At 40.8% G+C, this 18,336-nt stretch overlaps 1 long non-coding RNA gene across 1 annotated transcript; it reads left to right on the top strand.

Annotated features, from left to right (window-relative positions):
• Positions 1–13,146: 13,146 nt before the first annotated feature.
• LOC123391684 lies at positions 13,147–15,072 on the top strand. The gene is made up of 3 exons (XR_006606391.1): positions 13,147–13,279; positions 14,284–14,376; positions 14,995–15,072. It is a non-coding gene; the product is annotated as an uncharacterized LOC123391684 (long non-coding RNA).
• Positions 15,073–18,336: the final 3,264 nt, after the last annotated feature.

The raw sequence follows: 18,336 nt of genomic DNA on the forward strand, positions 1-18,336 counted from the left end.
GTGGGTGATCAATGAAGGAGGAAAAATAATGTGAAAGCTGAATTTAAGCTGCAGCAGCCTCTAATTCATCACTTACCAGGAAATAATTTTCTTATTGAAGAATTAATGGTGGGAGATTTTAACTTATGAATGCCAATAGAGGGATTCCAGTGAGGTTTGGTATTTATGGAAACATATTATTAATGAGAAATTTGAAGTTACTCACAGATTTGCACACGCAGCACCACTTACTGAAAAGCCTGAGCAGTGACATGATACTTTACTTCAAAGCTGGCAATGTAGGTCTAATCAGTGGATGTTCTCTCTGTGTTCACTTTACCCATGGGTTTTTATTTTGTGGTTATGACAGGAACAGTGAAGGATTAACTTTGAATCTAAATCCAACTCACGTCATCTCTCTGAACCTTCTTTCCTCACCTGTAGAAAAAATATGTCTCCAGGGCTCCTTCCAGACGACATTGTCTGATTCCTTGTTAAATGTACTTTGTACACACAAGGTGGCTTTTTCATGAGGTGACAAGGTCTGCTGTTGTGTGGTCAGTCCACATTAACTAGCCCACGAGCAGCAGGGATCTAGAATTATTTGTTGTGCTTGTTCTCTAGGGCATCCTAATGAGCTATGGCAAATTGGAGTTGTTGAATCTTTCAGGCAAGTCCTGTTCCCCCAGTGATATGTTCTGAGATAGCGCATTACAGAAATGAAGATGTGTTTTCATGGACTCGATGCTATAAAATATTTATGCCCTGCCTTTGGTTATATAAAGTATTTTGCAGTGTAGGTCATCTTCTCGGTAAAATGTTCCACTATGAGAACAGCTTCCTAAAGCTCCTGTGCATCCTTAGGGCAGGTGCATAAGATGGCCCAAAAGAACAAGGCGCTGTCAGGGCTAATGCCTGAATATAAATGATCATGCATGACTTAACCCTAAAAGAAGATTTGGCGTGAATAGAATTTCCAAGATGTATAATTAACTCTTTTATATTAATGAGAAATATAACCTCCAAAGATGTTAGCTGCTCAGGGTGTAGTCTACTGAAATTTAACCCTTTCCTCCCTCCATATGGAGGAACATTCTACTGTTCAAATCTGTGAGTACACAGAGGAAGAAAAGGTTAGCCCTGCTCTCCCTTTATCTTGTCCTCACCCATCCTCCTCAGTATACTTTTTTGGGGACAGTGTGATGTCATAACTATTTATTCGGTTTCTATGCACTACTCACCAGGGTTCTGGCCACACTGTGGGAGCCATGCAGAAATATACAACATGATTTCTGCCCACAAAAGACTGATCATTTAGTTGGAGAGTTAAGACATTGTCCTAAAGAAAGAAACAGGTTACAATAGCATACATGAGACATAATGTGTAATGTGTGGTGTAGCTGGATTCTAATATATATGATGATGATAGTGAGTACAATAATGATTATAAAGAGTAAGGACTAATGTCACCTGGAGGAGTTAAGGAAAGCTTCTTGAGTAGGTGAGTTTAGCTGGCCTGTGAAAGATGGCAGGGTTTTGGGCAAGTAGGAAAACAAAAGAACTTGTGTGGTTCACTGGGTGAAGAAATTTACCAGCTGCTAGAAGTAATACAAAGTCTTTAACAGTATGTCAGGCAGGATAGACAAGGTTATGCTGCAGTAACAAATAAGCCCAAATCTTAGTGTCTTTAATGAGTCAAAGGTTACCTTTCACTTGAGTTATAAGTTATAATTTCATGCAGATTGGCTGTGGACTCCGTTTCATATTGTCCTTTCTCAAGGATGCAGGCTGGCATCTCTACCTAAAATGTCTATGGTCACCTTAGTGGGGAGAGGGGAGGGCAAATCACACACTGGCTCTTTCAGGCTTTCAACTGGAAGTGATACATGTCACTTTTTATATTTCATTGGCCAAAGCAAATCCCACATGTCCATTTAACTTCAGGGGGAAGTGCATTTCTCCGGTGTGCTTAGAAACAAGAGAGGAGGAAATATCAGTGAGTAGTTATAAGAACACCAACCACACATTGAGAATGAGAGAGACTGTGTGAAGTAGTGGATAGCACAAGGACATTGCAGACAGATGTGCCTAGATTTGAAAGTTCTGTCACTTACTCGCTGGGTGACCTTTGGCAAGAGACTGCATCTATAGAATGAGATTAATTATTCTGCTCTAGCAAGGTTGTTGTGAAGACTGGATGTGCCAGTAAATATTGATTTATTTAGTTATTGCCTCTCTCTTTTGACAGCTTTCTGGTGTTTTTTTTTTTTTTTTTTTTGGTTGTTGTTTTAATCCCACATAATAGCTACTGTACCTCTTGCTCCTGAGTCCCAAGAAGTATACCTATAACCTTGCAATAAATATCCCTTTCTTGGTTAAGCTAACCCAAGTGGATTTCAGCCAAGGTCTTTACTGGTCCATGAGCTGTCTTTGCAAAGTAGAAAAAGGCACCCCCCTTAAGTGGATCTGCACAAGTTTGTGGGCATACAGTTACTTTTGTGTGAATTAAGAAGATATTCCCTCCCCTTTCTGACAACCTTGTGCCAGGATGTGTAGTTTGGTAGCACAACATCAGCCAGACTTCAGCCCCACTTCCTTCTTTGGTGAATACCCTTGTGCAGTGAACAATCTGTACAATCATATATGTTGACTCTTGCTTTAGATCCTTTTAAGAGATTCCTAAGAAAGACAGTTGTCCATTTATTGTCCATCTTTATTTTGCAAGAGAAGAGAGAACTTTTAAATGATGTGTCATCTATTCTTGGGAAAGTATGTTACACATAGATTCCCAATACATGAATTCCCAAGAAAATAACTAAGAAACATTATGCTCTCACACTCTTAGAATATCCTCACTTATCTGCAATGTTTCAAATCAATAGTATAGTTATTTATAAGCAATTCCCACTGATCTTAATGAGTTTAATGAATAAAGAATGAGCATAATATGTGAGCTTAACTTCACCAAGAAATAATTTCTTGTACAAAAGAAGTTTGATATTAAACTACCACCAAATATAATATAATTAAATCACATTAATTCTCTTAGGTATAATGCAATTGTCTGTGCTATGCATAGATAAGAAGCTGAAAGCAAGTCTCTGGTATGCCTTTGAGAAAAATTTGTGTAACTTTAAAAATAACTCAGAGAAAAATAGGGCCAGTATTGAGAGGGTTTTCTAAGATATAGGAATTATTTTCATTTACATTACTTACTGGGCAGTGTCTAACTTAATGGTCATGATTCGTGGGATGAAGTTAGAGGGGAGAAGTTGAAAAAATATTGACCCTGGCTTTCTCCTTGTTCTGTGGCGGAAGGAGGGAAGAGAAATTGCACTGTTTGTGTGGACACAATGTCTGTGTGCTAAGTGATGGCACCTTCTCTTTTATGCATCACTGCCAGGGAGCTTGAACAGGATTGTGGTAGGTTGAAAAGGAGCCCTCCAAGATGTTTACATCCTGATTCCAAGAACTTGTGAATATGTTACCTTTTGCATGGCAAAAGGGATTTTTCAAATGTGATTATGTATGGATTTTGATTATGATCTTGGATTATCCAGTGGGCCCAGTGTAATTGGAAGGGTCTTTTAAGAGGGAGGCAAGAGGATCAGTCAGAGAAAGGTATGTGAAAAATTGGAGTGTTATGGCCCCAAATGCCAGCAGCCTCTGAAGGTTGGAAGAAGCAAGGAAAGGATTTTCACCCAGATCTGCCAGAAGTAACCATACTTGTTGACACCTTGATTTTTAGCCTCCCATGACTTTTGACTACAAGAACTTTAAGAGGAGAAGTTTGTGTTGTTTTAAATCACTGAGTTTGTGATAATTTTTCACAGCAGCCATAAGAAACTATTAGAGGAACAAAGATGGGGGCTTTTAGAGGATTCAGCTAGGGAGGGTGAGTGTGTGTTCATAACATCCTTGGGTCAGTTGGGTCAGTTCACTAGCACGTGAGTCAGCCAACTCTAGCCCATAGGTCAAATGCAGCCTGCCACCTATTTTTGTACAGCCCATGAGCTAAGAATGGTTTTTACATTTTTTATTGATTAAATAATTAAAAGAAGGATAATATTTTGTGACATGTGAAAATGATATTAAAGTCAAAATTTAGTGTCTGTAGTCAAAGACTTATTGGAACGCAGCCACATTCATTCATGTACTTATTGTCTGTGACTGTCTTCACTCTATAGTGGCAGAGTTGGGTAATTGTGACAAAGCCCGGATGGTTTATAATGCTTAACATATTTATTATCTGGTCTTTTATAGAAAAGATTTGCTGATCCTTGTTCTAGAGTCAGGACATCAGCTTTGAGCATGAGGTCCTAATGTTTTGCTGGGTCTTTCATGAGACTGAGTTTATCCTCACCCCACACTGCCCACAATGTTCAGTTGATCAAATCTTACATGGCCCTTAATGCTTCTTTGACTCAAACAATGCCTTCACTATGTTTGCCATGTTGAGAGCTTACCATGTTCCATACACTGTGCTAAATTTTGAAGATACAACAATGAGTAAGATATGACTTATTCCCTGAAGGACACCCACACACTCCAAAACAACAACAACAACAACAATGACAAATCCTGAGAGTAGGGTCAAGATGGGACAGGAATCCACCAAAATCCTAGAGTAGTAGTAACCTCTTCAACATCAGCCACAGCAACTTCTTTCAAAACACACCTCCAAAGGCAAGGGAAACAAAAGCAAAAATGAACTTTTGGTACTTCATCAAGATAAAAATCTTCTACACAACAAAGTTAACAGTCAAAAAAACAAAAAGGGACCCCACAGAATGGGAGAAGATATTTGCAAATGACACTATGGATAAAGGGCTGATATCTAAGATCTATAAAGAACTCTCAAACTCAACACCCCCAAAACAGATAATCAGGTCACAAACTGTGCAGAAGATGGATAGTTTTCCAAAGAAGACATACAAATGGCTGACAGACAGATGAAAAACTTTTCATCACCATTAGCCATCATGGAAATTCAAATCAAAACCACATTGAGAAACCACCTTTCACTAGTTAGAATGGCAAAAATTGACAAGGCAAGAAACCACAAATGTTGGAAAAGTTGTGGATAAAGGGGAAGGAACCCTCTTACACTGTTGGTGGGAATGTAAATTGGTGCAGCCACTTTGGAAAACAGTGTGGAGGTTCCTAAAAAAAATTAAAAAGAAATCTACCCCATGACCCAGCAATTGCACTATTTACCCCCAAGATACAGATTTAGTAAAAGAAGTGCCATATGCACTCCAATGTTCATAGCAGCAATGTCCACAATAGCTAAAAGGTGGAAAGAGCCAAGATACCCTTCAACAGATAAATGGATAAAGAAGATGTGGTCCATGTACACAATGGAATACTACTCAGCCATCAGAAAGGATGAATACCCAACTTTTGGGTCAATATGGATGGGACTGGAGGAGATTATGCTAAATGAAATAAGTCAAACAGAGAAAGTCAATTATCATACAATTTCACTTATTTGTGGAACATAAGGAATAGCATGGAGGGCATTAGGAGAGGGGAAAAATGAAGGGGGAGAAATCGGAGTGGGAGATGAACTATGAAAGACTATGGATTCTGGGAAACAAACAGAGGCTTTTAGAAGGGAAGGGGTTTGGGGGATGGGTGAGCCTGGTGATGGGTATTAAGGAGGGCACAGACTGTGTGGAGCACTGGGTGTTATATGCAAACAATGGGTCATGGAACACTACACTAAAAACTAATGATATACTGTATGGTAACTAACATAACACAATAAAAACAAAACAAAACAACAAATCCTATTATATAGTAAGTGCATTCAGTCACTATTAATACTCCTGACAGTCATCTGAAGTAAATATTACTAGATCAGTTTTCCAGATGACAAATCTGAGGTTCAGAGATGCTAAATAACTTATCCCTAGTTACTTAAACAATTCTATTTAATGCCTAAGCCCACTCTCTCTCTACATGACATTGTGTTTCCAGAGTCATCTAGTCCTGCCCTCATTCTTCCCATCTTTTCCTATAAACTGGAAGCTATTGTGACCTCTGCCGTCAATAACCATAGCTCAAAATCTCTACCTCTTTTTGGAAGTTATAGTTTTCAGGCAATTAGAAAAGTTTGGGAAGCCTCCCCCAGAGTTTTGTTATCAAAATCTCATAAGAGCCAACAAATTAAGATGTTGAAAGAAAATACTAGATTGAAACTTGAAGCAAAATTGTAGGCACAGTGGGTTTAAAACCCTACTGGGTGAAGCAATGCACAATGGGGAAGATTGATGTTAGCCAACGTGTCTTGAGACCCACCAAGCAGAGATGTGCCTACAATTTTGACTTTCTTTTTAATACCTCCTTTCATGCTAGCCACTTGAAAGATCATTTGTGTATTGTAGAGAGGACAGTGAACTATATATTAGTCATTTTGGTTCCATCTCCAGACATAGGTGGTAACAACAAATGCTTGCCACCTTCCAGTGTCCAAGTATGGAGCCAGAGGTATTAGAAAGAATGAAGGACTAAAGGTCAGTTTAGGTACCATGAAAGAAAATCAGCTTTTTGACTTATTTTTGACCCAAGTGATTTATTTGTCCTCCCTCATAGGATTATGGTGAGCATCTAATGAAAGAATGCATGTGAAATATTTTATGTCAGAAGGTGCTATACCAGTATAAGACCTGGTATTAGATTATACCAAATAGGGTATGTTCTTATTTTCAGCAAAATTTTTTGGGTACCATCCATGTTTGCAGCTCTGTCATGTGGATTCCTAGAGAACCATTAAGAAGCATTGGCAGCTACTACAAATTCTTTCTTATTAGTGTTTTCTTGTGTGGCAGAGAAATCATATTTTATGTCACTTTGACCTGACTTCACTGCTGCTGACTGCGGTTTATACATTTCTGAAACGTAATCTAGTAAAGGGAAAAGTAGACATTTTTCTTCCTGGAAAGTCCTGTAGGTTTGCCGCATTGCTCTGGGCAACAGTGGTTGAATTTCCAAATTCCTATCAATGAGGGAGCAACATATTCTTGGTGAGAGGAGGGAAACTAGGGGGAAGAAGGCTCTGTCAATAATATGTAAGAAAAGAGACTAAAAAAAGATTTCAAATCTGGAGGTCTTTCACTACAATCCTGCTAATTTGAACCTGACTGGAGTATTAGAAGGATTATGTTTATGGAGATTGCTTTAGTAACCCAGCTTTGAATCCCGGCAAATAAGATTATCCACCCAAAGTGGCAGCATCTGGCTTGACCCAGGAATTGAGGCATATAAAAATAGTTATGGGGAAGTTTTAAAGAAGAAAACAGATGTAGTTTTAAAATTGGAATGGGATCTATTTGGTCAATGACTGTTTTTATGGGTGTGGTCAAATCAGACATGCTTGAAAAATTTGTTTTTTAGAATTCACCACAACTTATTACAAATGGCAGGGTTGCACTAGTATGGGTATGGCTCGCTTTAAGAAAATCCAGTATTTTTTTTTAAATTAAATTAATTTATTTTCAGCATAGCATATTCATTATTTTTTCACCTCACCCAGTGCTCCATGCAATCCGTGTATTTTTAACTCCACAAGTTTATAAATAGATGAACTAAGGGAAGAATATCTTAAAAGGGTTCATTTATAGGGTTTTCTTCCAGAATATTTAAAAGATGACTTGATTTACAAGTATGGTTTGTTCACGAGTTTACAGAAACACATCTGAGAGAAATATAAATACACACCTATATGCTCAACTGGGCTTAAATTCTTCATTAAGGTAGGTAGGAACTACAGTATGTCTCAGGATGACTACACCTGCTGTAGGCTTGTTGTTACTGCAAATAGCCAGCTCACCTCTCACTTAACTATTGAGAGCTCCTCATTGTTGAGAAAGGCAGTCTGCCATGGGCTCTGTACTTTTTTGGTGGACATGACCAGGATACAAAGCTTTGACTGTTCTTCACCTGGACTGTTTCTTAGGGTTATGTTTACTATGAACAGAATTGGGGGGTACAGTAATGTCTCTCTTTGGGATAAAGAACAGGTTAGCTTACTGCTTACCAGAAAACAGCATGGGCCTTAAGCTCAGTGTTCCTTATGCAATGCGTTATAAACCCATTGTGTGTGCAGCATCCATCTGGGCTAACAGCAATACTTCAATGGGACATTGGGGCAAGGGGGTCTGGTACACATGCTGTTGCTCATGCTACTTGCTGTGCTATAAATAACAACAGTCTTTTTTTTTTTAAGATTTTATTTATTTGACAGACGGAGATCACAAGCAGGCAGAGAGGCAGGCAGAGAGAGAGGAGGAAGCAGGCTCTCTGCTGAGCAGAGAGCCCGATGCGGGGCTCGATCCCAGGACTCTGAGATCACGACCTAAGCCGAAGGCAGAGGCTTAACCCACTGAGCCACCCAGGCGCCCCAATAATAACAGTCTTTTGCCTCTGACCTAGGAGTTTCATGTCTTCTTTCAGTACTCATGAAATAGTACCAACTAACTTACTGGCTTGTGTTCGGGTAAAATCAAATCCCAGACCTGAAAATAATTTCAATTTGATTGCGTTGAGTCTCATTCTGTGGATTTGGGGTTATCTGGGAAATTTGTTGACTTGACATCAAAGGCATCTATGACTTTGTTTTCCCATCTTTTGTCTAGGACTGCACGCTAAAATACTTACTATTTTCTTGTCATAGGTCTAAGTTATAGTAGCTGATGTTTGGCTAGATTTTTGTTATTGTTGTTTTCCCTTACATTTAGAAAGGGGAATCTTTGGTACTATTGAATTGACATTTTTTTTTCCTCCAAGTGCAATGCCACATTATACATGAAAGGGAGAAACTAATATTATTAAGGAATCTCTACATTGGGAACAGAGGTTGTATGTATGATTTAAGAATTGACAATATATATAAGATGTATATTTTAAAGGTATTGTAAAAATTCTCCATGTGTTGTTACCTGTGTATGAAGTGCATTACTAGGAAGTATCTACCTGGACTACATGATAGATTTGCTTTGTGTTCTGAGAATTAGAATTCTGGGTCCAAGAATAGGTTTCTCTTTTGCTGAGTTGAGGTCAAGTGCCTTATCTCTTAGTTGAATTTCAGAACATTTGGGAAATGAAAGATACTACCTTTGGGATAGCATTTATGCTTAGGCGTTTGTATAGGTGACTTTGGATTTGATTCGTTGCATGTCTGTGACTGGACATGGCATGACCTGGATTTCTTTTAAGGGAACATAGAGAAATGATCCAAATGAATACCATATCCTTCAAATTATCACATTGTGAATCTATATGTTATTCCTAAGCTATTGCCAATATTCTGACTTAAACATTTCTATAATTCCTTTTATGGGAGAGTATTCAGAGTCTGAGGTCCAGTGGTGATAAACCTTTGTGCTTTTTTCCCAATTGCCAAAAATCATTTAGAAGCAATTCAAAGGTTAAAGTAGGTGATCAAATGGTATAAAAACACTAAGACATATAATGTAACAAAATTGATTTGCAGATAGAACCCAAAGGCCATTGCCAAATGAACTTCCAGAAATCCTTTAGATGATGTCAGTTTCTCAGAACTAAGTGATGGCTTCCCAAAGTGTCAAGTGTGAAGTGTCAATTGTATTAGTCAGCTTGGGCTTCTAAAACAAAATGTCATGTACTGGATGGCTTAAACAAGAGACAGTCTTAAAGTTCTGGGCATTGGAAAGTCTAACATCTGGGTGTTAACTGATTTGGTTCTGAGCGAGGTTCCTCATCCTGACTCGTAGATGTCATCTTGTCATCTTGTGTCCTCACATGACAGAGAGACAAGGAGACAGAGAGACAGACAGACAGATGTCTCTTCCTCATCCTATCAGTGTACCACTTCCCTTACTGGGGATTTATTCTTGTGACCTCATTTAAACCTCATTGCTTTCTAAATGCTCTGCCTCCTATTACCATCACATTGAGAGGTAAGGCTTCAACATATGAATTTTAGGGGATACAAGTGTTCAGTTCACAACAGTATTCACCCTGTTATATTTAGGTTCATGGCTGAACCATATGGGCATGTCAATATCATTCCCAATCTGTGTGGCATGGTGGAGGAGTATATGCTTCATGACCAAGTGTACAGCCCATTAGAATTTATACCATCTAATTCATCTTTATTCAATTCATTGCTGTAAGCTCTGTGAAAAGCCAAGTTCTTCAATACAAGCAAGGCTTTTTATTGACTGGTGATGTGCTGGTCTCCAAATTCTGCCATGTTTCTAGAGTAGGCCTTTCCCCTGCTCTCATGATTATAGAACAGGTGCAGGGTACTTGGATATCCTCTGGTCCACTGTTTTCCAAATTTCAGCCATGTTGTGTCATGATTTTATAATACATATATATCAACTGGGTCATTATTAACTTATTTTCTTGAAAGTAACTCACTTGGAAAAACTATAAACTTATTTAAAAAGGAGACTGTTTTGCCACTGTCATTAAAAACCCATGTGACAGAAATATAAGATAACTATAAAATAAATACACTGAAAGTGGAATCGTATTATACTGATTCTCTGAGCCCGAGTTCTAGGTTTTGTTTGTTAAGAAGAGAGATTAGCAGTACTGAAGAAATATTAAAAACATATTAAGCCAGGGGCACCTGGGTGGCTCAGTGGGTTGGGCCGCTGCCTTCGGCTCAGGTCATGATCCCAGGGTCCTTGGATCGAGCCCCGCATCGGGCTCTCTGCTCAGCCGGGGAGCCTGTTTAAAAAAAAAAAAAAAAAAAATTAAGCCTGTGAAATGTTATTGCATCTGAATTTGTTTGTGCCTTGCATCTACACCCTTGAAAATCCCCTCCCACACTGAGTCTGGTTTTGGCCATGTCATTTGCTTTGGCCATCAAACAACAGCAAATGTTATGCCACCAGTGACTTGAAACATACTTGCACATTGGGGCTTTCCCTCTCTTATTATTCTTGGAAATTTTGACCAGCACATGAACAAGCCTAGGCTAGACTAATGGATGATGAAAGTCACATGACAGGGCCACCCCATCACTGCAGCCAATAGCAGACTAATGACCAGGTTAATGACTGGGTGTGTGATCAGCTAACCTTAGTCAATCTGCTGGCTTCAACTGCAATAGTGGGCTCAGGCCGGGTCAGCTGATCCTGGCCTAGATCAGCAGAACCAGTAGACCCATAGGTCTGAGAACACTAATAAATGATTGTGCCACTCAAACATTTTAGGGTGGTTTGTTTTTGAGCAAAAATGAACATAGATTCCAAAGTAAGATTTGGACCATGCAACTGATAGAACAAAATTTTCCAGTACAGTTTTTTCAGTGTTAAATTTGAGTTCAGCCATCTGGTCTTACAACTAATGATGTACATTCCACACTTCAAGAAACTCTGATTCACTCCAAGTTTCACCTTTTAGGTTTAACAGCTGAAGGTTGGGAGAGATGACTGACTATACCTAGACTTCATATTTAGCTAGTGACAAAGATGATACTAGAGTTCAGGTCTCATGTGCGCAGTCTATTTCCAGAGCAATTTGCTGCCTTCTTCAAAGTTGGTGTGTTTAATCATAAAAAATGATGAGTAAGGTTTTAGGGAGACATTGTATCATCATCTTATTTTATCTGTATCCTCTCATGAAAGTAGAAGAAATTCAAGTAAACCCACAGAATTGAGAAAAGTCATTAATTTTTTTTGGATTATCTGTGCTCTGGATTGAATTGTACCCCCTTCAGCCCCAAAGATATATTGAAATCCTAACTCCCAGAACCAACGAATGTGACATTATCTGGAAACAGTCTTTGCAGATGTAGTCAGGTTAAGATGAGGTCATGCTAGGTTAGAGGAGACCCTAAATTCAATGAATAGTGTCCTCATAGGAGAGAGAGATTTTTCACACAGAGACACCCAGGGGGAAGATAGCCATATTATGATAGAAGCAGAGATTAGGATTATGCTGCCATAAATCAAGGAATGCCACGGATTACTGGGAACCACCAAAAACTAGTAAGAGGCAAAAAAGGATTCTTCCCTTGAGCTTTGAAGAGAATATGGTCCAAATTTGATTGTCAACTTCTAGTCTTTGCAACTGTCAAAGAATAAGTTTCTATTGTTTCAAGCCACACAGTTTGTGGGACTTTGCTAAGATAGCCCTGGGAAACCAAGGCATCTTGCTTGCTCACTTCTGTTGGCAATAATATTCGACCTATGTTATACCTAAATGAAATGCAAAGTAGAGAAACTGATAGAATAAAAAGGCCAGGGATTCAAAAACAACTTCATCCATCCCCTAAAAATAAGCCACTGACAGAAACACCTGTATGGCTAACCAGGAGCTGAGTTTGTGTAGATGACAGTCACACAGCCTGATCTCACGTTTCTTTCCATCAATAAAGGAGGTACCAATGCTGCCACCTTTTTCCCTTTGGGCTGCTCTGGCTTAGGCCTGAGGCAACAGAGCAAATCTACAGGCAGGATCTTCTTCAGAGTTGGTAGAAATGTAGAAAATTGGATCTTCATGGGGAAGTTAATATTCACCAAAGTATTCTCTGTAAGTTTATTTTATTTGGGGTGTGACAAACATCTGTGTCCCTTGTCAACTTCTAGGAGTGAAGACAGATACCTTCAGAGTTGACATTCCCTCCTTTCTTCTTCTAATTCTGTTGTGATCTGAATGCTGGTTTTCCTGCACAGGAGAAAGTGATGTTGGCACCCACTGAATTACTATGTTCTGCTCCTTCGGGGTTCAGAGTAGCACTTACTTTTCTTGGTTGTGTTAGTCATTATCCATTTACAGTCATTTACATTTTGAAATCCTTATCCTGCTGCATCAAAGTATTAATGGGGGGTGCAGAGCAGCTGCACCAAGGTAATTTACTTGGCTTCTGAAAACCTCCTCCAGATAATCCAGAAAAATCTGTCACATGGGGACCCCAATTTGTCTGATTACCTTGTTCTGACAGATGCTGGGGTCATATGCTTAGACTTTTATTTTTGTTGCTTTCATTTGGTTAATTCTATTAGTGGCTTATTCCGGACATGAAAGTCATTTGCTATTAAAAACAAATGTCATCTCAAAAGGAAAATCCCAAGGCTGCCTTTCCTTCTGATCTCCCCATCAACAGCAAAGTCTGTATGTTCAAATCAAAAGTGTTGCTTTGCATTAATTATCTTCTCTACCTCTTTAGTGTTTGGGGGAATAATGCCTCTGAGTGAAGAAGGAGAAAAACGTCCTGATTGTTAGGTGGATTTGAAGCTGTCCTTTGGACTGGATTTAAATGGCCCAACCAAGTTTGATGTCAACTGTGAAAGTTCTACTGGTGAGTTTGCCAGTAACTGCCAACTGACTGAGAATAACTTTTTACCCCCTCTTCCTCAAGTGCTAATTTGTTTGGGCCCCCAATGTGCTCCTCTACAAAGTCAGATTTCCTAGTTTCTCTGCAGCAAAGTGGACATGTGATGCAATTCTGACTAATGACATGTAAGAAGTCTGAACCCCCTTAGACTTGTGGGAAAATTTTGCTTTCTTAATGTAGGCATTGTTCTTCCCTCCTCCTGGCTCCATTGTCTTCCTTCCTGCCCATGAAATGTCTCAAGCTGGACTAGCCATCTTGTTACCATGCAAGAGAAGCCAAGAGAAGTGCAGAAACTTTGCCCCTGATGCACTTAGCTACCAAATCAATGCCAGGAAATGTCTACTTCCAGTCTTCATCTTTCATGGGGAAAAATAATCCCCATTTTATCCGTACCACAGTTCAGTGGATTTTCTGTTATGTGCAGCCACATTTGATCCTTGGGTGATACAGTGGATTTCTAAGAGCCCAGTGTGTTTCTATGTCTTTGGTTGAAGAGTTATGTGGAGCCAGAAGGAAATAGGAGCCAGGGAGGGAAGCCTGGCAGAGAAGAGCCCTGGCATTCACTTGTGTGTATGTCAGACTGAGCCTCTTATATTCTCAGTTCACTCTATGGCTTAGGGCTTTATTGCTGTTTTGGATAACTTGTCAGAGGGATTCCCTGGGTTTCCAGGCCCTTTTGGGGAATTGCATTTAATGAACAACTGCTTTGTTCATTTCCTCACTAATTTTCCATTCTTGAGAGAAAAAGGAAGCTCTGACTGAGATAATGATATCCCAGTGCCCATTAGGAGAGAACGATGTACTAAGTGAATTAAGGAGGTGGAAGGATATATTTTTATGAATTGAAAAATGTCATTTTGTGTACAAGAAGTCATTCTGAGTAAGGACAAAAATCCTCACAAAACCCAGAAATGCAGCTGGATTGGATCATCTCTTTTCCTGACAAACCTTTAAAAAATTTGTTTCAGAATGTTCCAGTCATTCTTTACCACTGCAGTCTGAAAACTGGGAGTCTACTGGAGTCTTCTTGAAATTATTCTGCTGGATGTGGCCGTCAGAGTGTCAGCTGGGGGTCTAGTCATATTACTACCATGGTTGGGAGATCTGGGCTTCCCCTGGGCTTTGGGGGGTGCCCGGAGAGGTATCCCCTCATGAGGATAGGCCCCGTGGGCCCTGACCTAGAGAAAGACAGCTATTGTGGGCAGCACTCCAGGGCTGCAGAGGGACAAATCCCCTCATGAGGAGAGCAGGGTAGACCTCTCTAGATTTGCTTGTTTCAATAGCTAACTAGGTCCAGAGAATTTGTTTACTTTCCATTGCTCTGGCTGTTCTTTTCATATAGCTTGACACAAAATCCACCTCCCCAGATAGCAAGTAGGAGGCAGGGCAGAGAACCTGCTCTCAGTTCATCTGAAAGATCTGGGTTCTGCCCTAGTTCTGTCATTTATATGCTGGCTGACCTCAGATAAGTAATTTAACTTCTCTGAGCCTTGGCTTCCTCTCTATAAAATTAGTTATTCAGGTTATCTATTATTGCCGCATAGGAAATGACCACAAAGCTCTCAGAGGCAGCCAACAATAATTTCTTACTCCCATACTGCTGGTCAAAGCGAAGGGCAGTGCTTTCTAGATTGCTGAAGAGTTAGCCTCTGACCCAAGTTGTAAACTGCTTCATGCAGGTTTTTCTGGAGCCCCGGCTGGAGGACAGTGGCTACCAGGAGCATGTTTTTCTCATGATGGAGTTCGGCATCTTCTAGGCTGGTGAGTGGAAACCTGTGATTCTCAGGCTTGTAACACGTGCTCTGTCACTTTGGCTGTCACTCTATTGGGCAAAGCAAGTTACATGGCCAAGTTCTACATCCACAGGGTGGAAAATACATTTCTGCCATGGAGGAGGTGGGAAGTAAATAATTACTGAACAATATTCTAATGCCTGTTCCCGCTGAAAGAGATGTTTTAGAGTCATAAGGAGGATGATGAGAGGCATTCAGCATGGAGGCATACCATAGTAAGTACTTATTCAATGCTAGCTACAGTTTCTGCTGCCGTCACGGCTATGTCTATTATGTTACACTCCCAGACTTAGCAGGGATGTGGGCTCTGGTGGGGAATACATTGAATAGGCTGTGCACTATTCAAGACCTTGCTGGCATGAGAACCACAGCTTCTTCTCCTCCAGCCCAATAAGCAGTGATCCACATTTTGACCTCAAATGGCCCATGGAAGCTTCTGAGAACTTTGGATCATTGTGATGTTGTTTCTTATGTACATCCTTGTACCTTTATAGCATGTGTATGCTGGTTCTCATTTGACTCTCTCGGTTATCCTGTGAAAAAAACTGAGAAACCACTGCCGTTTTCAGTTTATGGAGAAGAGAACATGTTGGGTTAATCCCAGGTGACATCTGTCCCTTCGGCCTTGGGGTCTCAAGTTTGCATGGCCAGGTATCATGCTCATGACAAGGGCATTAGTTGAGGTGTAGGAATTAACGATAAAGATTTGAACGTCAATATTTCTTCATTCCTTCATTCATTTACTTATTTAACAAGCAGACATGTATGGAACCGTTGTTATGTGCTCCATAAGCACTGTGGGAACACCCTGTAAGGAGTGGAGGGGTAGTTCCAGGCCCCTCTGGGGTTCAGAGCTTGGCAGGGAGTTGGTGGTGAGGGCCAGAGTCAGGAAACCTGAGCTTGCCCACCACCCATGTGTCTTTCGTGAGCCATATGCAGCCTCCTCCCATATCTCCTTAGAGCACCTACTAGGTTTGACTAGATCATTCTTTCAGTTTGCACTGGAAGAGTTCAGGTTTCCCAGAGGGCCACACATTGACCTAGTTGGGGACATACATAGTCCCTCACTTGAGTAGGCTCTCTCTGATGATGGGGTTGCAAGATCCAACAGTAGAGTTGGGGGGTCAGGGGTCTGGGTTGCTTCCTTGGTCAAATGGAAGATGGGGAGGCTATGTAATGATACCCCCTTCCCACTCTATTTTTATTTTCCTGTCTCTGAGATGGGACCTATGATGTACTGGATGAAAAAGGTCTTGATTAATGAATTCCTTATTCTCAAGCCAGAGATAAACTCACAATTAAGCCTATGAGTGTCATAGAGATTATTTATCCCCATTTTACAGATGAAGAAACAGGCTCACAGAGGGTCAGCTACTTGTCCATTGTTTTGCTAGAATCCCAGCTGACTTCACAGATGCTTTCTAGTCCTCAGATTCCATAATGCTTTCCCATTCACAAACTGTCAGTGTTGTGCTGTTCCTTGCAGTGCCCTGAGCTTGCCAACACTCACCTGTCAGTGTTGTGAGGAGGCCTGAGGTCGGAGGGGCGAACAAGGAATGAGAAGCTCCTCTTCTCTCTCCCACCCCAGGGAATCCTTGTATTCCTCCTTTCCCCCAACCCTGGATTTTGCAGGGGAAATCAATCCAGGACCTAAGCCCACTGGGTTAGGGCTTATCATGTCCTGGGTTGACCTCGATTCAACAGGGCACGGCCAGTCTGTGCTGGGTGGGCACACTTAGCTCTCCACAAGTCCTGGCTCCTTTGTCTTTGCTCATCTTTGGCCCCAGTTGGCTGTGGACCTAAGGTCTCTTGGTTGCTTTATCAGTTTCCCTCCTCTGCTTTTGTTCAAGGTCTTGGCTTCAGAGCTTCAGGATGTTTCACAAAGAACAAAGTTATGTGGGCTGCCGGGAGTGTGCACACTAGGACAAAAGTCTACTAAGGGCTTTATATCTGCTATTTGCTCAGGTGCATTTAATCCAACTCCTGTGATAGAGGTAGTGCTCTCTTCATTTTAGGAAGCTCAGATAGGTTATTTATCTTTCTCAGGAATACACAGCTGGTAAACAAAGCTTATTTTTCCATCACGTAATTCTTTCTTGTCAATAATAGTTGCTGATATGGGTCATATGTTTCTTATATGTAATCTGCAATTCTCATTAGCAACTCTGCCTTCTTTACCCTTTATTGCACAGAGGGGTTAAGTAACTTGCTTTAGGTCACACAGCTCATGTTATAGTAAGGAAGTTTAAGCCTGGGGCTGTCAAGACTCCCACAGTTCTCTTATTCTTTTTCTCACAGAGAAAGACCTCTTGGGCTTCCCAATAATCTCACTGAGCTGCTCACAGACTCCCATGTGTGGTAGAAGACTAATTAAAAGAATAGCAAGAAAACATTCTTCATTTAAAGGGCAGCCTGTGTGTTTGATGTGCAGAGGGAGAGGGTGGGAAGTGAAACCCCATCTCCCGTCTTGGCATTTGGTGGGCTGATTGTAACTCTCATACCCTCTTTCCGAGCATCTTTTGCTGGCACCACACTTCTCCTAGCATTTTCCCTGAGTCTTTGGTAAATGGCTGTGGCTCTAAGGACCGTCATCTGGCTGGGGCCCTTATGACCTCTGACCCCTATCCTCCCAAACCATTTGAGGTCTGCAGGCACAGCCCATGGGAGAATAGCCCCGGTACAGGCAGCTTCTACCACCAGGAAGTGAACTAGGATCTTGCCTGGACCCCAGCCCAGTCTCAGAATACGCAGCCAATAGGAGGTGACTGAGAAAGGGTGTTAGCTCATTGCAACCTTTAGCATCATTACTGTGGTTCCTCTCCTGCCTTGGAAAAAATTGCCTCTTTTCCCTGACTACTCCCTAGCACCTTCACATAAACCCAGTTGCTGAGGGCCAAAATGGACCAAAGCAGAGCACATCCAACTCACTCTGTGCTGTGAGAACAGCTAGACTTTGTGCATTTTCTAATCTGATTACATTTCCAGTCCAAGCCCTCTTTATTTCTCACCTCCTAATTGATTTCCCTGCTTCCACCCCTACAATTTATTCTTTACTCAGCAGCCATCCTGATCCTTTTAAATTGGAAGTCTGATCATGTCACTCTTCTGTTCAAAGTCCCCTAATAACTTGCCATGCTCCTCAGAGAAAAGCCAAAGTCCTTACAGTGGTCTCTAATGATCAAGGGCAGGGGCCAGCATGCTTCCTCTGCAAAGGGACAGAAAATAAAT

Source organism: Mustela putorius, unplaced genomic scaffold (assembly GCF_011764305.1).
Source record: "Mustela putorius furo isolate JIRA1106 unplaced genomic scaffold, ASM1176430v1.1 tig00000275_pilon_pilon_pilon, whole genome shotgun sequence".
Classification (NCBI taxonomy): domain Eukaryota; kingdom Metazoa; phylum Chordata; class Mammalia; order Carnivora; family Mustelidae; genus Mustela; species Mustela putorius.